The 21,576-nt window shown below is 36.8% G+C and overlaps 1 long non-coding RNA gene across 8 annotated transcripts in view; it reads right to left on the bottom strand.

Moving 5' to 3' along the window:
* Positions 1–2,013: 2,013 nt before the first annotated feature.
* Positions 2,014–21,576, bottom strand: part of LOC131239909 (uncharacterized) — a 44,334-nt gene continuing 24,771 nt past the window's right edge. For 6 of the 8 annotated variants that reach the window (XR_009168473.1, XR_009168477.1, XR_009168476.1 and 3 more), the window contains one exon: positions 2,663–4,777. This is a non-coding gene — a long non-coding RNA (uncharacterized LOC131239909). Of the gene's footprint in view, positions 2,211–2,349; positions 2,459–2,662; positions 4,778–21,576 lie in introns of those variants that run through there. The other 2 variants (XR_009168474.1, XR_009168479.1) reach the window with 2 other exon arrangements.

Below are 21,576 nucleotides of genomic sequence, written 5' to 3'. Positions count from 1 at the left end.
TTGATATATGATCCACGTCGTCCCGTTCGTGGGGTCCACCTCACTGGCATCTAGCGGGTAGGCCACTACCTGTCCGCCCTAAACAGACCTGGATGAGGGAATACACAAATATCACCTTCATGAAAAGCTAGTGGGTCCCACATGTGTGGACCCACCTCTGATGTATGCATTTCATCCATGCTATCCACCATTCACTACTGGACGATGGGACCCATGTGATGTATATGTTATATATCCATGTCAACCATCCGTTTTCAAGGTGTGGACCCACCCCACACGTGCAGCATGTGTGAGGGTGGGGTCCACCTTGATATATGTATTCTTTATTCACACCATCCATTTGTTAGGACAGTGGGACTCCACCGTGATGTAGCTGTTAATCCAAGCCATCCATTTGCTGGTTGGCCCAACTGTATAGTTGTTGAATTGACGTTAGTAAGCTATGTGGGCCTGATCGTGTGGCATGTGTTATATCTAAACCATCCATTTGATGGCTGGCCCAACAGCTAATGCTACTGTTTGAAGTCAGCAGTTCTGGGGCCTCATCATGGTGTACGTGTTTTATCTACATCGTTTATCTGTGGGACCTACCCACTGATGTATGTGTTGCTCCCACACCGTCCAGAAAAGGACATGATGAATGGATTTTATCAACGTCGTCCGTCCATTTTTCCAAGCAGCGGGTGGGGTCCACCTTGATGTATGTACTTTATATTCACACCATTCATCATTGAACGGTGCCGTGTGGGGTCGACCATGCTGTATAGGTCTTATCCACACCATCCATAGGCTGGGACGGGTGGGGCCCACATTCATGTATATATTCTATATTCGCACCGTTCATTTGCTGGGGACGGTGGGCCTCTTAATGCATGTATTCTACATCCAGCCATCCATCTATTGTTGAGCATGGACCCTACCTTAATGTATATCTACACCGTCCATGGGACGTGGGGTCCACCATGATGTGTATTGTATTCAGGCCCATCTTATAGGCTCATCTTGCAGGCCCACCTTGAAGTATATGATGTGCATGTGGCCATCTATTTTATTGGATTATGGGCCGCCCCATGAGGCCCAATGTGATGTATGTATGGCCCATTGATGAGGCCCAATGTGATGTATATGTGGCCCATTTAATAAGGCCCAATGTGATGTAATTGTGGCCCATTTGATGAGGCTCAATGTGATGTACTTGTGGCCCATTAGAATGTACAAGGCCCACCTTAATGTGATGTATTTATGGCCCAATGTGATCTATATGAGGCCCATATGATGGGCCTAGTTATGTGGCCCATTTGATGTATTTGAGGCCCATGGATATGGCTCATTGTGATGTATTTAAGGCCTTTGAATGAAGCCTATTGTGACGTATTTGAGTCCCGTGGGATGTGGCTCCTCGAGATGTATTTGAGGCCCATGGATGTGGCCCATTATGATGTATTTGAGGCCCATGGATGTGGCCCATCTTAATGTATTTAAGGCCCATGAGATATGGCCCAATGTGATGTACATGAGAGGTCCATTGTGATGTGTATTACGCCCATGTGATGCGGCCCATTGTGATGCATTTGAGGCCCATTGTGATGTATATGCGGCCCATTGTGATGTGTGATTCCACCAGAATGTATGCAATGATGTTTATGATGCCCATCCATGTTCCTAGTTGATATTAAATGGTTCATGCCTTAGGAGCAATGTTGGTTAGATGTCCACATTGTTAAGAGTACATTACACCAAAATCGTCATTTAGGAACGATTTTAAACCGTTCCTAAATGCTTCACGAATGGTTTAAAACTGTTCCTAAATGAGGCGTCGCAAAAAAATCAGGAATGGTTCAGAACCGTTTTGGGTACCATTTCAAAATTTAGATACGAAATTTTAGGAACGGTTTTAAACCGTTCTAGTGCCAACTGTCATATTTCAGAACAGTATTTTTTTTCTTATTTCGGAACGATTTTAAACCAAAAAACCTGCTGTAAAAAATAAAATAAAATAAAGGAACAAATATATTTAAGCAATATTCATTTAAGAATCAAAAGATAGTAAAAACAACCATGATGTAATTTGAAACATTATTTATCTGACTTACAAACCTGACAGTAAAAAATAAAATCTACAATGAAAGACTTCAAAATAAAAAGACATAATTCAATGAAAGTCCGTCAAGCAGATGAGGAGCTCCACAATGCGATGGCCTTTTATGTACCTAACCAACAAGCAACAAGTAAAAAATAAGAACAAAAACATGTGAATAGATTGAAACAACAACAATCAACTATCAAAACAGTGTGAAAAAAATTGTGAATTTGAACATACATATGGGGGACTGTTGTTAATTGACTCACCTAGTTTTTGGATATGCTCGATACACTCCTAACCCCAGGGGAGCTTGTTCTAGATCAAGCAGGGCTATGAATGGTAAGGGATACGTAATCAGCTCAATCTAGAGAGATTCTGAGGTTAAGATAGTTTTCCATGTTTATTATGAAAACCAAACCCAATTGTTGAGCCTATAATACAAAAAACAAACAAAATAAAGTAATGTCTAGCCGAATCATGTGAAGAGGCAATCCAAGGATTTGTGCATACATACATCTCAAAATAATAATAATAATAAATAAATAAATAAATAAATAAAACATTCTTTTGATACTTAACATAGCTAATTTTAAAGTCATGAAGGATTTGTACAATCTAGAAAAAAGCTACAGAGAGTAATAAAGGAAACTGCAATTTCTAGTTTGTAAGTGCTAGTTGATGTTGTAGTTTTCTTGTTTCTTCTTTCTGAGAGGAGCATCTATCTTGTAAAAGAAGATCAAAATCACATGCCATATTTGTTGGATCTTGAACAAGATAAAAATTTAGGAAAAGATAGCAACATACCTCAAAAGTAAATTTGTTTTTGCAGTCAAACTTTTCCAACTCTATAGAGGATTTTCCAGTATATTTGGTGTATCTATCTATTTCAGCCTTTAAGGTATGCACCTTTAAGGTTTGCACCTGTGCTAGTTGGAGATCATGATTCTCTTACTTGATGCAACTCTCCTTTGAATAAGCATAAACGAAACATTGATGCCTGCAACAGCAAATGGGTATTCCCACATGGCTCACTTCCCTTCAAGTTTGAACAATAACTTTGAAAAGAAGCCTTCATTTTGAGTTTGTATAAAATTAGTAATAAATCAACAATGCAAAAATCTGACAGCAAAGTCAGCTTAAAATAAAATAACATGATGGCAAAAGTAACATGCTAGTGAGAAATCAATTACAAAGATGAATGAACAAATCTGGTCTGTCTTACCAGATAAGTATTGGCAAAAAATAATAGATTCTCAAGTGAGATGTACCCACAGCCCCTAAGAAAAGGAAAATCCTTATAATGTTGCACAATTTTTCTGTGAAAGGACGCATGAGTTGTCCAAACAAATAAGGTATAAATGCATGGGAGAAAGAGAAGAGTAGTGCTTGGTCCAACAGATTGGGTCATCAAAATCAAGATTAGAGCTTAATCCTAATTCTGTAGGATCCCTATCCAAAAGGACTTTCAATTTCATGTGGAAAAAAAATTCAGTTCAGGTTAGAGCAAACCATAAATGATACAAAATCTACTTATTTCTTGGACAACACAAGTATATAAGGAAAAGTCAAACAAGAACATTAAAAAAATAAAGGACAAAAAAAATAAACACGAATTATATTTCAACTATAGAAACATGAAAAAAAAAAACTAATACAGATACTAAAAGAAGTCAGATATAAAAGAATCATAGTTTCTCAACGAGGAAATATCTAGCAAATTAAGGATCAGAAGAATCTTACCATTCAGAAAGACATGGCTGCAAATCAAGAGCAGAAGGAAATGGAGAAGAGAATAAGAGAAACTACTGTTTAAAAAGATATTTTGAAACAAATGGACTATTTGCAATGCAAATGGCTAGTTTAGAGAGGCCTTCATAAGCTGAAAAAAATTAAATCTAGGTGGATTAGTATCATCCAATCAGTCTTATTTTTATATGGCACCCCTTGAAATGTGTTCTAAACTCAATCAATAGTTTAAATCATTCTATTGAACTGTACAAATTACATGATGTAGCTAGGAAAACTATAATTCACTAGTTTTGTTGTGGCTGTCAGTGAAAATGCAAAGAGCTGGCCTAGAACTCATATCTAGTTGAGCAAAGAACTTCCAAACAAGGAAATCAGCAAGCTTGCACAAATTACGAATTAGTAGCTATTCATTAAGAACAGAAAAGGTACGTTTCACCCGCAAGGAAAGTGATAATGCAAGTATACTACGGATTTTAAAGAAAAGATAGAACATGCATCAGATTCCATCTGCAATCTAAGCAAATAGTATTTTCTCATATGTACTATATGATGCTTATTTAAAACAATATGTTGTTGTCTGAATCTTGCTAGAAGATCATCTCCTCTCCTAAAGAAACTCAGATGCCTAGTTAGTCAAAACTTACTCAAAATGAAGGAAATGCAAGTTCTTAGAACATAGATTGTTCAAAGTTCCAAACATCACATGCCTCATATGAAGGAAGAACTTCCTTTCTCTCCAAGGACACAAAACCCATAGAGAGAGAGAGATTTCAAAGGAGACTAAATAAAGATGAGTAAGATCTAGAAGACCTCGGCGAGAAGATTCACAGCTGTTGAGAGCGCTGCTCCAGTGATGGCGCAATGAATAACTTACTCATGAGAGGTGTCCTCGTAAGAGAGCACCAATGCCGCTCCTATCATTGCCCCTGCCACCACACTATTTTTCTGTAAGAAATTCACTCCTTTAGTCATTGCATGTAACTTGAAATTGCTGTGATTTGTGGGCCGCTGTAAGAAGCCAACACTAGTGTAATAAACAAAGGGTGGTCTGCTAACAAGACATGGGCCTGTTCATTGGTTTTTGTACTCTAACTTAGCTGATGGATTGTCTTGTCTAACTTCTAAATGGGCCCCACCTGAAGATCACCCCTCCCACATGCATGCATGGGTCCACACATGTAACTAATTGAATCTTTAAGATAAAAGTGGACAAATAAAAGCACGTGAAAGTTACCTAATCATGAGCTCCCCAAGCTTCTTGTAGGCCATATGTGATGCCAGAATACAAGCTAATGGCCAGTCCTACACCCAATCCCTAGTTAAAAAACCACAAGAATTCATAAAGAATCTAATAGCTTCCTGACCCAAGCACAATTGAAAACATGCCGAGTCAACTCAAATTTGCTAAATACCTATATGAAATCTTATGCAAACCATTGAATCAAGGATACCAAACTCACCGAGTCTTGCCTGGGCGTGTAAAGAAGCCAACACATGGAGAATCACAAACAAGTAAAATTTGCTTCCCATCCAAGGGGAATTTCATGACCCCTGTGCATACGTCTAAAGGTGTGTGTGTAGTTAGCAAATGCTAGGCCAAACTAAACTACAAAAGATAAGATTTTGGTGGTCAATCCATGAAGTGTTTTTTAGTTTAAAACTTGAGAAAAGGACAATAAAAGAGAAGAGATGCATGAATTTTGGAACCTATTAATATCTCTTTTTAAGCAACAGTACCTCTTTTGTTAAAGAACCTATTAATATCTCTTTTGAAGTAACAATTTCCCCTGTTTGTATATCCTTCAACTTAGATATGGTGCTGTAATTTTGGAAACAGAAGAAGAAAATATCATCTAGGAGACATCCATTCAACAACCATACATGAATAGCTACTAGAAACTACAGTTTGTTTCAAAGGAAGCAAGTACTCAGAATAAACTTAAAAACAATATCAAATGTGCATCTGGCATGAGGATTTGGTAGCATAACTCTAATTGTTGACTTTGTAAGAAGAATCTGAAGAAGTTCCAGAGGAGGCTTGTAAAGTGTCTTATTATATTTGCTGCTTAAATGGAAATGACAGCTTAACTACTAACTGAAACTTCAATACAAAAATGACAAAAACAGCCATATGGTTGTTCCTAAGAGAAAATGGTTTCTCCACCTTTCTTTTAAAGAATTTATTGCAATGTCAATTAACCCATCAATATCTCAAGATATGCAATTCAAATTGAGAGCAAGTAAACACAAGGACTGCTACTAGTCACATTGAAATAATTACTCCAATGTCAATTAACCCATCAAAATGCCTCAACTCACTGGAGATGGTTCACATTTCTGGGTCTAGAGATTATGCGTTTTATGACAAAGGATGGAAATTACACCTTTTTCATTAGGCGAAAAAGGTTACTGTAGCAACCGAAGAAGACATGAAGTCCCATCTCGATGTGATTCCCATGCTTATCTACAAATGAGCCCACTTTTCCGCTAACGAAAGACCGTGAAATGTAAATATCAACCTGCACAATAGAAAACAAAATCACCCTGATCAGTTTCATAATTAAATTAAGCATGGAAATGTGTGAGGAGAGATTTATCCAAGGGAAAGGCTATATGGAACTAATCCAACAGAGGTACAAAACCATTTTTGCTCTGACATAATGAACAAGCAGCTAATAAGGAACTTTTATGATGAATAGAATGCTTATCCTATGGCCATGTCAACAATGCCAAATTCCGTGACTGACATGTATAGAAGGTCGGTGGCATTGATAGAGTCATAGGTACAGTTACAGGTACAAATCCAACAATGGTATTCAAAACTACAATCTGTAAGCTCTGAAAATAGGATTTGTGGAATTGGAAGTATCATTAGTTTTACAAATCTAATATTTCTATATCATAATGGCATCATGATGGATAATATAATGGCATTACACATGTAATCTCACATTTTCCAAGTAAAAGTTTTCTGTTAAGGTTACAACTAAAAATTTATAGCAGATACAAATCTATGCTATTTGCACTGTTCAAAAAATTGTAATTAAAAAAAAAGGTTCCTTGTCACAAAAGACTCCATGGAGATTTGGAACTCAATATGTGTTAGCAGGGGTACTTTGCCCATTTAGAATAAGCAGCGGAATATACTTGCAATAAAAAACTTTATTCTTTCTAGCATAAACCAATAATGATGACTCAAAACTCAAGGGAACAAGCATGATCCGCGAGCCTAAATACCTCAAACTACAGTAGCACACAAACATAAAGAATATGCATAAGATCGACCTAAGAAGAAGAACCATTCTAGAGAAAATCTGAGCCAAACCTCATGACCTTGATCCAAAAGCTCCACTGCAGTAGACATGTTAGCCAGCCCATCTCCAATGATAGCAACTTTAAGCTTGGGCCCTCGATAATGCTCAGGTTTTGGTGGAAACAATCAAAATTGTTCGGCAGATGGTCAGATGTGTAACAACGGTGTTACTATGTTAGTAATCTATTATACACGTGGCATGCAGATGATAATTCAAAACAATCAAAATTGTACTTTTTTTTCTTGGAAAGGTTTGTATGGAAGGCGATGCAAACAACAGAGTTTCAAAATGCCAATGCCATATGTGAAATCCTCACACCCACAATCTTAAACATCCAGGTTTAATTTATAGAAACTGGTCCAATTACTGTATGTTTTAAAATAATAGATCTAGCAATAGGAAATGTACAGTTCAGATTGGCCTCCCTACTGATTGATTGCCCTCTATGCCACATTCTTTGCTAGAAGAAAATTTTCATTTGCATTCACACACATGATTAACTTTGCCTCAAGCATAAGATTCGTGATAGAAAATGGAAATTACAAAGTTATTAATCTCTCCATGGAACTTCATTTCTTAAAAAAAGACACCATCCAACAAGTGTAAACATCATTAAAAAAAAAAAGAAAAAAGATTATTGGTAAGATGGAAAAATTCCTCGCCATCTTCTCACTTATTTCTATACTCTTGACCCTTTCTTTTGATTGTTATATGGCTTGCACATTACGCTTATTCACTTTCTTTTTCAATCCCCTACAATAGATAGGGTTATGGATTCAATGGTTATCCACTATGGAGGGTCCACCTATCCACATTCTGCAACTGTACAACATACGCAACTACTGAAGTCAGATGCACCCTCACAAGCAAACATGCATGTTGTATATATACATACACCCACACCAAATGCTAATACATAAACCATGAATCTTGTAATTTCCAAAATAGACTATAATGTTAATTATTCATGTTTCAATTAATTAGTAAACAAATGCAGTCAGTCAATGATTCCAACAGCTAGTCCTAGTAAAGGCTAGTACCAATGATTTGTAATTATACAGTTTTCTCCCCTTCCAACTCATTATTGAATAGTATCTTCCAACTAGTTATAGTTAACATCTAATGGATTCAATTTTTCTTATCAACACCTTCCAAATAAAATCCTGTTCAGTTCTTCATCACTGAGGACAATTCTCACATATCTCACATGCTAGAATGTTTTCTTTTAGAGTCTCATAATGATATGTTTACTAAAGATGATACTTAACACCAAGAAAATGTCAACGGAAGTGACACTTCCACCATCCAGCTAGCTAGTGCATTCACAGATGTACAGAACAAGAAAACATAATAGTCATAGAGATTTGAAATCAAAAGAAAGCAATGCTGCCTTCAGTATCAGTGACTTCTTCCTCGCTTTCCTAATATAAAGATTAGAATAAAGAATCAGCTCCATATCAAATGGCCAATACTTTTTAACACTTCAATTCATTCAAGCAGAATTATGCAGTTCATATTAATGTTAAAGCAGCTAGAAAATCAGCCAATACATTTCCTAGAATAGAACCTCATCAAGTGGGGACACAGGACGAGTAGCTATAAGACACAGGAAATATGAACTACATGAGAAGCCATTTTGGCATCACCTTACCTAGGCAGCTATTGAGACTCAAATATTGCATAATTTTTCCCATTTACATAATGGTTTTATGAACATGAATCAGCTTAAGGTTCTATTTTACTCATGTATGTGTTGCAAGGTGAATTTAAGAGCTTGGATTGAAAAAGGGTGCTAAAAAGCATTGATTTGATGCTCAAGAATCACCAAGGCAAGGGATGGATCTTAGGAGACCAAGATTTAAGAATTCACATGTCAAAGATCTAAGAAAACTAAGTGAGGAATGAAAAGAATTGAAGATTTGAAGTGAAGAATCCTAAAATCATCCTGAAAAGTGTATTCTTAAGCTCTGAAGTCTATTTTGAAAAACTGTGCAGCGTAAAGACTATTTTAACGAAACTGTGTAGCAAGAAGCCTATTTTGGAAAACTATGTAAATTTGAGGCGGTTTCTGGAGTTTTCCAACTCTGTACGAAAATTGGAGTTCCCCACTTATAAATAGGGCTTCCTAGGGCATTCCTAAGCATCATTTAAGGCATCCCAAAGCAAAATTTAGGGTTTTTAATTTTATTAAAGTTTTATAAGTTATTTTTTTATTTTAGATCTTTTCTATTTGCATTTTTTCCTTTCTTATTGCTTTTTATTTCTGCAATTTAGTTATATTTTTCTAAGTTCCTTCTAGCCCAAGCTCGAAGGGAATTACATTGGTTTAATAATTCTTTAAGTTATAATGATTGATTATTTTAATGATGAGAAGAATGGTGTATGCATGTTATCTATTGTTTAGGTTTTGGTTTTCTTATCTTCTTGTGAGATCCATATGTTTCTATCATATGAGATCCACATTGATGGATAGGCTTACCCTAGATCAATCAAATTTCCTAGATAGGAGAGGTTCTCAACCTGTTATATTTCTTTAATTTTCATTATCTCATTGATATTGAATTCTTAAAATCACTGACGCTTGAGAATATATATCAATGGTGCAAATTCATGATTTTCTAATATTTTATATCACTTATTAAAATATTTAAACTATTTTATTTTCTGATTAGGCTGACCATAGTGCTCATATCCTAGTTGTGTTATCCAAGTCATCATGATTTTGGAACATTAACCTATGTGTGGAACTTTGAAGCTTGGGTGTTATTTTATTCAGTTGAATTACATCCATTCAAAAATCCCAAAATGAAATCATCAGTTTAGTTTTTATTACTTAGTTTGTTTTGCATTTGATTTTTTTCCTTCTCACAATTCATCTCCCTGTGGGATAGACCCTTTATTCACGGGATACCACTTACGAACCTCTGCACTTGGAAGCAAGCAATCAAGTTTGGGGAGAGACTGAGATAGATCAGATCTATGCAAGATAGCTAAGGTAAGTTCTCTTCTAAACCCTCTAAATTTTTTGTAGATTTTTTTTTTTAAAGTAAATTCAGTTGGGTCTTTTAAGCACTGACTATGACATAAGGTTACCCTGCTTAGGATTTTATTACCCAAGTGCTATGGTTGTCCTATAGTTGCTGTTTGATCAATAAAGATCATCTGTTGAATCTATTTTCCAGATTAGCATAGTTTAATTTCATATTAGTTTTACTTTTATCAATTTATTTATTATTATTATTATTATTGGACTGAACCCTCATGGTCAGCCCTGCCGCCTGGGTTGTTGATTTATTTTTGTTTTGTGGACGAACACTCATGGTCGGCCCTGCCGCATGGGTTGTTGATTTATTTTGCTTTGTGGATTGAACCCTCATGGTCGGCTATGCCGCCTGAGTTATTAGTTAAGTTTTTATTTTTATTTTAAGTATCATACTTGCTATTTGAATTAGTTGTATTTTTTGTGTGGTGTGGATGGTTTATGTCCCATTGGAGTAGGGATCAAAACAATCGACTCTCTTCTGAAGGCAGACTAGTTCCAGGCCTTGATTATTCACTTAGAAGAGGCACTCAATATCACTTGGATTCCATGGCAGACCCATTTGATAATCCAAATCCAAATCTGCCAGATCCGACTATAAATCAAAATAGAGAAAATCAACCTAATCCTCCTCTTGAGGATGAAAATGAAGTTCATAAGAATGTGTTAAACCAACCACAGACTTTACGTGAACATTTACACCCTGAGAGATCAACTTTACCATCTTGCATAGTTTTCCCTGCTCACACAAGGAACATTGATTTTAAACCAGGTGTGATTTAATTGATTCCTAAATTTCATGGCTTGGATTTTGAAAGCCCTTACTTGCACCTCAAGGACTTTAAGGAAGTAATTGCAATGTTACAAGTAAATAATGGCAATAGGGATGTACTTAAGCTTAGGTTATTCTCATTTTCTCTAAAGGATTGGGCCAATGTATGGCTCAACTCTCTAAGACCTAATAACATCACTTCATGGCAAGCCTTAAGTAGAGAGTTTTTAAAAAAGTTCTTTCTCGAGCACAAAACAAATGCACTAAAACAAGAAATCATGTCATTCTCCCAAAAGGGGAATGAACTATTTTTTCAAGTTTGGGAGCACTTCAAAGAGCTTCTAATTACTTGTCCACATCGGGGTTATGAACCATGGCACATGATTAATGCGTTCTAAAAGGGGCTCACCATGGATACCCGTCAGTTCATAAAGATGATGTGTGGTGGAACCTTTCTTAATAAAGATCATAATGAGGCTTGAGATTTTCTAGATATGTTAGAAGAGAATATGTAGACATAGGATGTCTCTGCTAAACCAGACCAAACTAGACCCATTCTTAAAGAGAAAGCGGGGATGTATGTCCTAAGAGACAAAGATGACCTTAATGTAAAATTCGTTGCATTAGTTAGAAAGGTCAAAGCTTTGGAAATTAGGAAGGTTGATATGGTAAAGGCAAACACTTCCTTAGGTAAATTTTGTAGCATTTGTGGTGGTACAGACCATGATACAAAGGATTGTCCAATAATTTCAATTGTACAAAATATCACTCATGAGCATGAGCAAACAAATGCTATAAATAACTACCAAAGGTTAGTTATGCAACTAATGGGAAACACATATAATCCAAATTGGTGTAACCATCCTAATCTTAGTTGAAGGAATGGACCACAAATTAATGGGCCTAATGCACCTCAAATGCCTCTACAAAACAACTTCTTTGGGGCACCTAACAATGCACCATATGTGTCCCTACCAAAGCAATCATCTGTGGAGGATGCATTGACCGCATTCATGAACTCTCATGCTTAAATGAATCAGTCTCTAATCCAATCAAATCAGGAATTGAAGACGATCGTGGCAGGATTGAGACTCAACTAAATGCTAGGGAAAAAAAGGCACCCTTCCTTCTTAACATGTGCCAAACCCTAGAAACACACGTTTCATTAGAGACTCAAATCCAAGTAAGCTACATCATGAACAAGCTAAGGCCATCATTATCTTGAGAAGTGAAAAAGAGGTCAATAACAAAATAATGCAACCGGTAGAAATACCAGAGAATGAGCCACTGTCTCAAGAGAATGATGAGCCGTCTATGGTTCAAGAGCCGCAATAACAAAAAGATAAAGAGATTGAGTCATATGAGCCTCCAGTTCCATTCCCATCTAAACTTTGGAATCTAACTGTCCCCATGAAATATCAAGAGGTGTTGGATGTGCTCTAAAAGGTTACTGTCAATATTCCTCTGTTTGATGCCATTAGATAAATTTCATCATATGCTAAATATTTCAAGGACTTGTGCACTGTAAAGAGGAAATTAAATGTGTAGAAAAAGGCCTTCCTTACTGAGAAAGTGAACGCTATCATTCAACAAAGGGTCATACTCAAATACAAAGACCCGAGAAGTCCCACTATTCCTTGTATTATTGGGAATTTCCAAATTGAGCATACTTTACTAGATTTGGGTGCAAGTGTCAGCTCAGTACCTTATTCAGTTTACAAACAAATGGGGTTAGGCGAGCTTAAACCAACCACAATTACACTTCAATTTGCTGACCGCTTTATTAAGGTACCAAGGGAAATTTTAGAGGACGTGCTAGTCTAAGTGGAGAAATTCTACTTCCCCATGGATTTTATTATATTAGACACTGAACTATGTGTAAATGCTAGCTCTCAAGTTCCCATCATTTTAGGCTACCCATTCCTAGTAACTTCAAATGCAATCATAAATTGCAGGAATGGAATGGTGAACTTGTCATTTGGTAACATGACTCTGGAGCTAAATATTTTCAATCTATGTAAGCAGCCCATTGATAATAATGAGATCCATGAGCTGAATTTCATGGACTGCTTAATAGAAGATGACGAATTGGAACCTAGTCTGACTGAGGAATTGATTCAAGTCAGTGGGGACTTGAAAAATTCTGATTTAGAAAAAGTGCTTGCTGAAATTTGTGATGATAATGAGAGCACTACCACCTAGGACATTGGTATGTACCAATGGAGACCACGCACTCAAATCCTATCTATCGAGGACTCATGACCTCTACTATCACCAACCAATGTTCCAAAGCTTGATTTAAAACCACTACCAAATGAGCTTAAGTATGTATACTTAGGTGAAAATAAAAATTATCCTATGGTGATCTCTTCATTTTTAGACAAGGATCAAGAGATTAAATTGTTGAATGTTCTAAGAGACCACAAAGGAGCCTTAGGTTAGACCATTTCTGACATCAAGGGTATAAGCCCTTCCATATGCACCCATCGGATCCACCTCGATGAGGACACCAAACCAATTAGACAACCTTAAGGGTGTCTCAATCCAAACATGATGGAAGTTGTAAAAAATGAGGTGATCAAATTGTTGGATGTGGGAATCATCTACCCAATATCCGATAGTTTTTGGGTGAGTCTAACTCAAGTAGTCCCAAAGAAATATGGAATAACTATTGTGCAAAATTCTAATAATGAACTCATACCAACACGTGTCACCACAGGTTGGCGTGTTTGCATTGACTATAGAAAATTGAACCAAGTCACGGAGGACCACTTCCCTCTACCATTCATTGATCAAGTTTTAGAGAGGGTAGCAGGTCACTCTTATAGTTTTCTTGATGGATATTCCGGATATAACCAAATAGAGATAGCCCTATAAGACCAAGAGAAAACCACGTTTACTTGTCTATTTGGTACGTTTTCTTTCAAACGGATGCCATTTGGATTGTGTAACACCCCAACAACTTTCCAACGGTGTATGTTAAGTATTTTTTCAAATATGGTTGTGAAGTTTCTTGAGGTTTTCATGGATGACTTATCTGTATTTGGGAGTAGTTTTGAGGAATGCCTCAACAATTTATCTCTTATATTATCTAGGTGTGAAGAGAAGCACCTTGTCTTAATGTAATGACCTGGAAAATTTCGTGCAAAGACCCGAGTACTACCTCAAATTCTTGAGAAGTTAAATGTGGGTTAATTAGTGCTAAACTCAATTGCTTGTGAAATTAGCGCAAATCACTTTAAATTTGATCTACAAGACTCAAAACCTGTAGAATCGTTAGCGCTATGTTACCCTGAAATCTAGGATTCAACGCTAAATCCAGATGCTCTCGGGACTACTTGAAAACTTTGTATCGGACCTGGACCGCTCGTCGAAAGTCCGATAGCGATGATCTTAGACATTTATGATCACCTTGTTGGGCTTGACCATCACCTCAAGAGTCTGAAGTAAAGAGGGTGAGAAAGGTAAGAAATTAAATATAAATTTATGAAATTTGAGTCGTGTCGCTTGCGCGACGATTTTAAGCAATCTGACCATTGGATTCTGATCCAAATTTACCCTCGGATCAGAGAAGATGGCCCAGGCATGTCATAGTGCTTGTGGACCTGATCGAGTTTCGGTGACCGTTGAATTGAGATTGGTCCGCCAGGCTGATCTATAAATCCGATCGGTACAAAAACTCAGCCTGACCTAGATCCATGGTCAGTGAGCTTAAGTCCGACCGCATGTGAAAAAGGGACCACCAGAAGCGCTCCGTTGGATCGAAATAGACCCGATTTGGTTATAACCTAAGTATACCTTGGCCTTGGGGCTATGTTCATCAATTTTAGGCCTATATAAAGACCTTAAAACCCTCACTCTTAATTCCATACGAATTTTCTAACCCTAGCTAAAGGAGAGAAAGGAAAAGAGAGAGAGTGAGAGAGAAGTTGGTGAATCATCTTGAGATTCTTCCTTGTTACTCTGCGTCTCTAAACCATCACTTCTGAATCGTTATTCCAGCGATTCTAAGTTCATTCTCAGGTAAGTCAATCAAACCCTAGTCTGTTTTGGAGCTTAGAATAGTTTAAGTGTTAATGTAGTTCATTTTATTCATGTCTTAGGTTTTCTAGTCACCGTTGATGAAGACTTATCGTCTGAATCAGATTTGTTGCTCATTTTCTAGTTTAAGGTGCGGACTATATTCGTATAGGTTATGGTTTTCAAGGCTTTCAATGTCGGTTAATGGTTTATTCTTATTGTGGGTGCAATTTCACATGCCAAATGCGATGTTTATATTGCATTCCTGATATATATGAGTTAGATTGAGATTTGTGTATTCCTTGTGTATGTAGAAAGTATCGTATACGTCTAAAATATGAGTATGTGTTTGCCATGATTAATTGTCATGTATTTATATTAGTTGTATGTGTAGCAACTCCTTGATGAAAGGAATTGTCCAAATGTGTGTTACCACCAACATACGTCATGTATGTTGGAATATGTAGTCTAAGTGTTTGTAGAAATGTCTGAATGATCAAGTGTGTTATATATGGTACTTTTTATGGGTGTTGAGAAGAGATTCTCAACTATCTTGTTGGTGTGAATGATTTCCTACATGCAATTTACATTCCTTGTTGTTTAAATTTAGGCACTACTTATGTGTATATCCATGTTAAGTTGATATTCATCAAATGCTCATATACTGTATGATTAGAATTGTTGATCCATTATTGTTCTAAATTGTTGGTATGAATATCTGTTATACTTGAATGTGTTTGGGACTATGAAATAGTCTAGGAAATCGGTAATAAACCTTGAGTTCGTGGCCGAGGTTGTTTCCGCCACGTAGGACGTGCTTGACGAACCCGAGTCGTATTAAGGTTAACGGCAGTGGTTTGGCCACACGGAGTGTTTGCGCAGTCTATGTCGTTCAACTCAACGTGCGCTCGTGCTAGTCGAGCTCGTCAAGTAAACTGATTATCCCGGTGGATGTGCACTATGTATGTACGTTATTGTTTGAATCTAGGGTACTAAACTTATCGATGCAATCCCGTTAACCATTGTACCTAGATCCAGTAAGACTCGTGAGCCGGGCATGGTGGTATGGGACACCGTGGTCGAGCTGTCGGCTTACGCTGGGGTGATGAGCCTCCCCGTAGTGACCAGTGAGCACACCAGACTCGTGAACCGATTATGGTGGTATGAGACACTATATTCGTGCCGTCGGCCTACATTGATTGGTGACGAGCCCTTTGTAGTGACCTCGAGCATACCTTGATACTGCATTGAGGCGACGAGCCTTAGCGTAGTAACTAAGGTATGATAGGCATGTATTGATTGGTGACGAGCCCTTTGCAGCGACCTAGAACCATATAATCGTATGAGACTGCCTAGGACTGACAACCCTAGAATGGATCACTGTGTGGAAATTGATATGAGGAAGGTACCTTAGCTTCCCAATCCTACTGTATGAAAAGGACTAATAATAACTTGGTAATCATTTTCATGCACCGCATTGCATGTGCGTTGGTGTCGTTGGCACTGCGGGAGGTTGTTATGCGTACCGTAAGATGAAGATGCTGAGGGAGTGCAGGCGAGAGCATGCATCATTTCTACATACATCCTTGCATTAACAAGAGTAATTAGGACGTATTTGATTGTATTGTCTTATCATTACTGCTTGATTGATTTGATAACATGTTAACTTTTACTATATAGTTCCACTGAGTTGATCACTCACTCCCACGTTTTGGGATGGTGTTTCAACACCAACCAGACTCTGTCTTACATGCAGATGATGATGCGGCCCCTAAGGCAGAGCAGGAGTACGAGGACAACGAGGATGCATTTTCTTTTATGCAGTTCTCAGGCGGGTTCGTGTGAGCCGCATCCTGATCTACGGGGATTCAGGGTTTTCTGTTATAATAGATAATTTCATTTTGATACTTGTATTTTGAAGACAAACACTTGTAATTATGACCAGGCAAAGCATACATATCACAGGGACTTGCACATGTACACATATATTTCTTTAAGTCTTCCGCTTGCGACTTTCACTTATCCCTGAATTATGTTTGCAATTTGGCTTAATCTATTCCATGTTTTATGCACTCATACAGGTAACATACATCCATCATTGCATGTGTTGCATAAGTGATGTTTTGAAACTGGGGAGCTGAGTTATGCTCGACCCCCGAATTTCAGGGCGTTACACTTAAATTGGGAGAAATGTCATTTCATGGTTCAAAAGGGAATTGTTTTGGGCCATGTTATCTCCAAAAATGGAATCGAGGTAGATCGCTCAAAACTCGACATTATTGCTAATCTACCTATCTCTCGAACTGTTAGAGATATTAGATCACTTATAGGGCATGCTGGTTTTTATAGAAGATTCATCAAGGACTTTAGTGGCATTACTAGGCCCTTAACTAATCTTCTTCAAAAGGATGTTCCATTTAAGTGGACAAATGAGTGTGCAAGTGCCTTTAATAAAATTAAATCATCCCTTACCATTGCACCTATCATGCATCCACTAGATTGGACACTTCCTTTTTAACTAATGTGCGATGCAAGTGATTATGTCATAGGGGCTATTTTGGGCCAAAGGAAAGACAAACGGCCCTACGTTATTCACTATGCGAGTAAAACTCTAAAATCGGCCCAAGTAACCTACTAACAACTGAAAAAGAGTTACTTGCAGTAGTTTTTGCTTTGGATAAGTTTAGGTCTTATTTGCTGGGATCTAAAGTAGTCATTTTCATGGACCACTCAGCTTTGAAATATTTGCTATCTAAGAAGGATGCTAAGCCGAGACTTTTGAGATGGATCCTCCTACTCTAAGAATTTGACTTGGAGATAAAAGATAAGAAGGGAGTAGAAAATGAAGTGGCTGATCACCTTTTCAAATTAATATTAGATGATTCCACTGAGGAGATGCATATCCAGGACACTTTCCCTGATGAACAATTATTTGCAATCTCCAAATTGCCTTGATATGCGGATATAGTGAACTATCTTGTAATGGGAAAAATGCCATATCGTTGGAAGTCACAAGATAGGAAGCATGTTGAAACCGAGGTTAGGAACTTCTTTTGGGATGACCCGTATTTATATAAATATGGGACTGATCAGATTTTTAGACGTTATGTCCCAGAGGATGAAGTTCAGAGTGTTATTTCCTTTTGTCACATGGAAGCATGTGGTGGCCATTTTTTTGCTAAGAAAACCACTGTAAAAATTCTGCATTGTGGTTTTATTGGCCCACCATATTTAAAGACACCTATGCTTTCTGTGTTGCTTGTGATAGATGTCAAAGGTTAGGAAAAGTGTCCCGGTGCAACATGATGCCTTTATCCCCAATTTTACCATTGGAGATATTTGATTGTTGGGGTATTGATTTTATGGGCCCATTTCCATCTTCTTTTAGATTTCTTTATATATTAGTTGGTGTGGATTATGTTTAAAAGTAGATTGAGGCAGTTCCAAGTAGGATTAATGACAACAAAGTTGTCATATGATTCCTCAAGGAAAATATTTTTTCTAGATTTGGAACTCCAAAGGCCATCATTAGTGATGGCGGGTCTTACTTTTGCAACACGACATTTAAGACTTTGATAAAGAAATATGGCATCAAGCATAAAGTGAGCACCCCATACCACCCACAAACGAGTGGGCAAGCTGAGATTTCTAATCAAAAAATTAAACACATTTTAGAGAAAACTATAAGGCCAGATAGGAAGGATTGGTCCCTCAGACTATCCGACGCTTAATGGGCTTATAGGACTGCTTATAAGACCCTGATTGGAATGTCTCCATACAGATTGGTATATGAGAAGGCTTGCCACTTGCCTGTGGAATTGGAGCATAGAGCCTACTGGGCAATAAAGAAATTAAACTTTAACATGGATCAAGCAAGTGGACAAAGGAAATTAGAGTTGAATGAAATAGAGGAGCTGAGGAGAGACTCTTATAAAAATTCTAAAATTTATAAAGAGAAAACCAAAGCTTTTCATGATAAAAACATCCTAATGAAGAATTTTGAACCTCAGCAAAAGGTCCTATTGTATAATTCCTGTCTCCAGATCTTTCCGGAAAAGTTAAGATCAAGATAGACAGGCCCATTCATTGTGAAGAATGTTTATACTCATGGGGCTATTGAAATTGAGAATCCATGTAATGGCAATGTGTACAAGGTTAACGGTCAGAGATTGAAGCCTTATGTGAAAAACTTTCATTTGGGAGAGGAGTCTGTTCCTCTTCATGAGCCAGAATATTCAGATTGATGCTTCTAGTATGACGGAGCATTTATGTAGGATCTGTATCATATTCAAATTTTTTTTAGTGTCACATAGTAGGTGAGTTCTTCATCATAGGTATTATCTACCTTTTCTTTTATTTTTATTACTCTCTGCATTACATTAGGGACAATGTCGATTTTAGGTTGGGGGGTGTGGATAGTCATCCATGTGAGGTTTTTTTTTAGGTTTCAGTTTTTTTTTTTTTTGGTTTATGGAGATTTTTTTAATATTAAATGTGAGGTTTTTTTTTTTTAGGTTTCACTTTTTTAAAGGTTTATGGGGAATTTTTTTTCAACATTTTCAAAATAATATGTTTATATACAAGAATGTGAATATGATATTATGTGAATTCCAAAGGCAAAGTTAATACTTAGTTTAGGTTTATAGTAGTCAGAAATTTGATAACTAAAAATTATAAACTTGAGTTCAATTATCTAATCACTAATTTAAAGTGAGTTGCAATTTGATGTACTGAATTCACAATACAACCTAGCTAACTAAGTGAGGAATATGATATGTGAACTAGAATAATAAATTTTGATTCAAACAAGGTTGAATGAACTAGTACCATTGATATATGCTTAAAAGAGAGAATATTGAATAAAAAAATGATGGAAAAAGAACGTTTTATTATAAAGCATGAATGCAATGACTATAGCAATCGTGTCAGTAATCCGGAGTAAGGATACCTAATTTTGGAAAACTGCATAAATTTGAGGTGGTTTCTAGAGTTTCCAACTCTGTATGAAAATTGGAGTTCCCCACTTATAAATAAGGCTCCCTAGGGCATTCCTAAGCATCATTCAAGGCATTGCAAAACAAAATTTAGGGTTTTTAAAGAGTTTTTAATTTTATTAAAGTTTTATAAGTTATTTTTTTATTTTAGATCTTTTCTATTTACATTTTTTTCTTTCTTATTGCTTTTTATTTCTACAGATTAGTTATGTTTCTAAGTTCCTTCTAGCCTAAGCTAGGTGGGAAGCACATGGGTTTAGTAATTCTTTAAGTTATGATGATTGATTATTTTAATGATGAGAAGAATGGTGTATGCATGTTATCTATTGTTTAGGTTTTATTTTTTTATCCTCTTGTGAGATCCATATTGATGGATAGGCTTACCCTAGATCAATCAGATTTCCTAGATAGGAGAGGTTCTCAACCTGTTATATTTCTTTGATTTTTATTATCTCATTGATATTGAGTTCTTAAAATCACTGACACTTGAGAATATATATCAATGGTGCAAATCCATGATTTTTTAATATTTTACATCACTTATTAAAATATTTAAACTATTTTAATTTCTGATTAGGTTAACCAAGTGCTCAGATCCTAGTTGTGTTATCCAAGTCATCATGATTTTGGAACATTAACCTATGTGTGGAACGTTGAAGCTTGGGTGTTATTTTAGTTAGTTGAATTACATCCATTCAAAAATCCTAAAATCAAATCATCAGTTTAGTTTTTTGTAATGCCCTGAAAATCAGGGGTCGAGCAGAAGCTCAACTCCCGAGTTCCAATGCATCACTTATGAACATAGGTAATGATGATTGAATGTTGTTCATATTAGTCCATTAAACATGAGTGGGATTATACCAAAACAACATATCATACTCCAGAGACAGTTAACTTTAGCAAGCGGAAGACTGTGATAAATATATAAAATATATAAACTGTTGTAAGTCTCCAGAGTGTGAACATGATTCCAGGTTAAATATATACATGTATACTCCCAAAATGAACAAAATGAAGATACATGGGTGTTCCGAAGGTACAAAATAACAAGTGTAATGGCATCTAATCAGCATCCATGTAACCTCGTCGATCAGAACATGGTCTACATAGACCCGCCTGATAACTGCATATAAGAGAAACCCTCCTCATCATCATAAAAGTCCGGCTCCAGTTCACAAACATCGTCATCATCTGAAACTAAAACAGGGTCTGGTTGGTGTTTAAAACATCGTCTCGTAATGTGGGAGTGAGTGATCAACTCAGTGGAATAATAAAGTAAAGGTTAACATGTTATCAATTTAGTCAAGCAGTAATGATAACACAATACAATAATCAGGTCCTACGTACTCTTGTTAATGCAAGAATGATATGAAATAATGATGCATGCCCTCACCTGCACTCCCTCAGCAACTTCATCTCACGATTGCGGCATGAAACACTTCCTCAGTGCTTGACCTGCTACGCCAAAGGCACACGTAATGCGGTGCATGAGCGTGCTTACCAAGTTCTTATTACTCCTTTTCATACAGCAGGATTAAGAAGCTAAGGTACCTCCTTTTTATCAATTCTCAAACAATGATCCATTCTAGGGTCGTCAATCCTAA

Source organism: Magnolia sinica, chromosome 3, assembly GCF_029962835.1.
Source record: "Magnolia sinica isolate HGM2019 chromosome 3, MsV1, whole genome shotgun sequence".
Taxonomy (NCBI): domain Eukaryota; kingdom Viridiplantae; phylum Streptophyta; class Magnoliopsida; order Magnoliales; family Magnoliaceae; genus Magnolia; species Magnolia sinica.
This window is presented reverse-complemented; position numbering and strand designations above follow the sequence as displayed.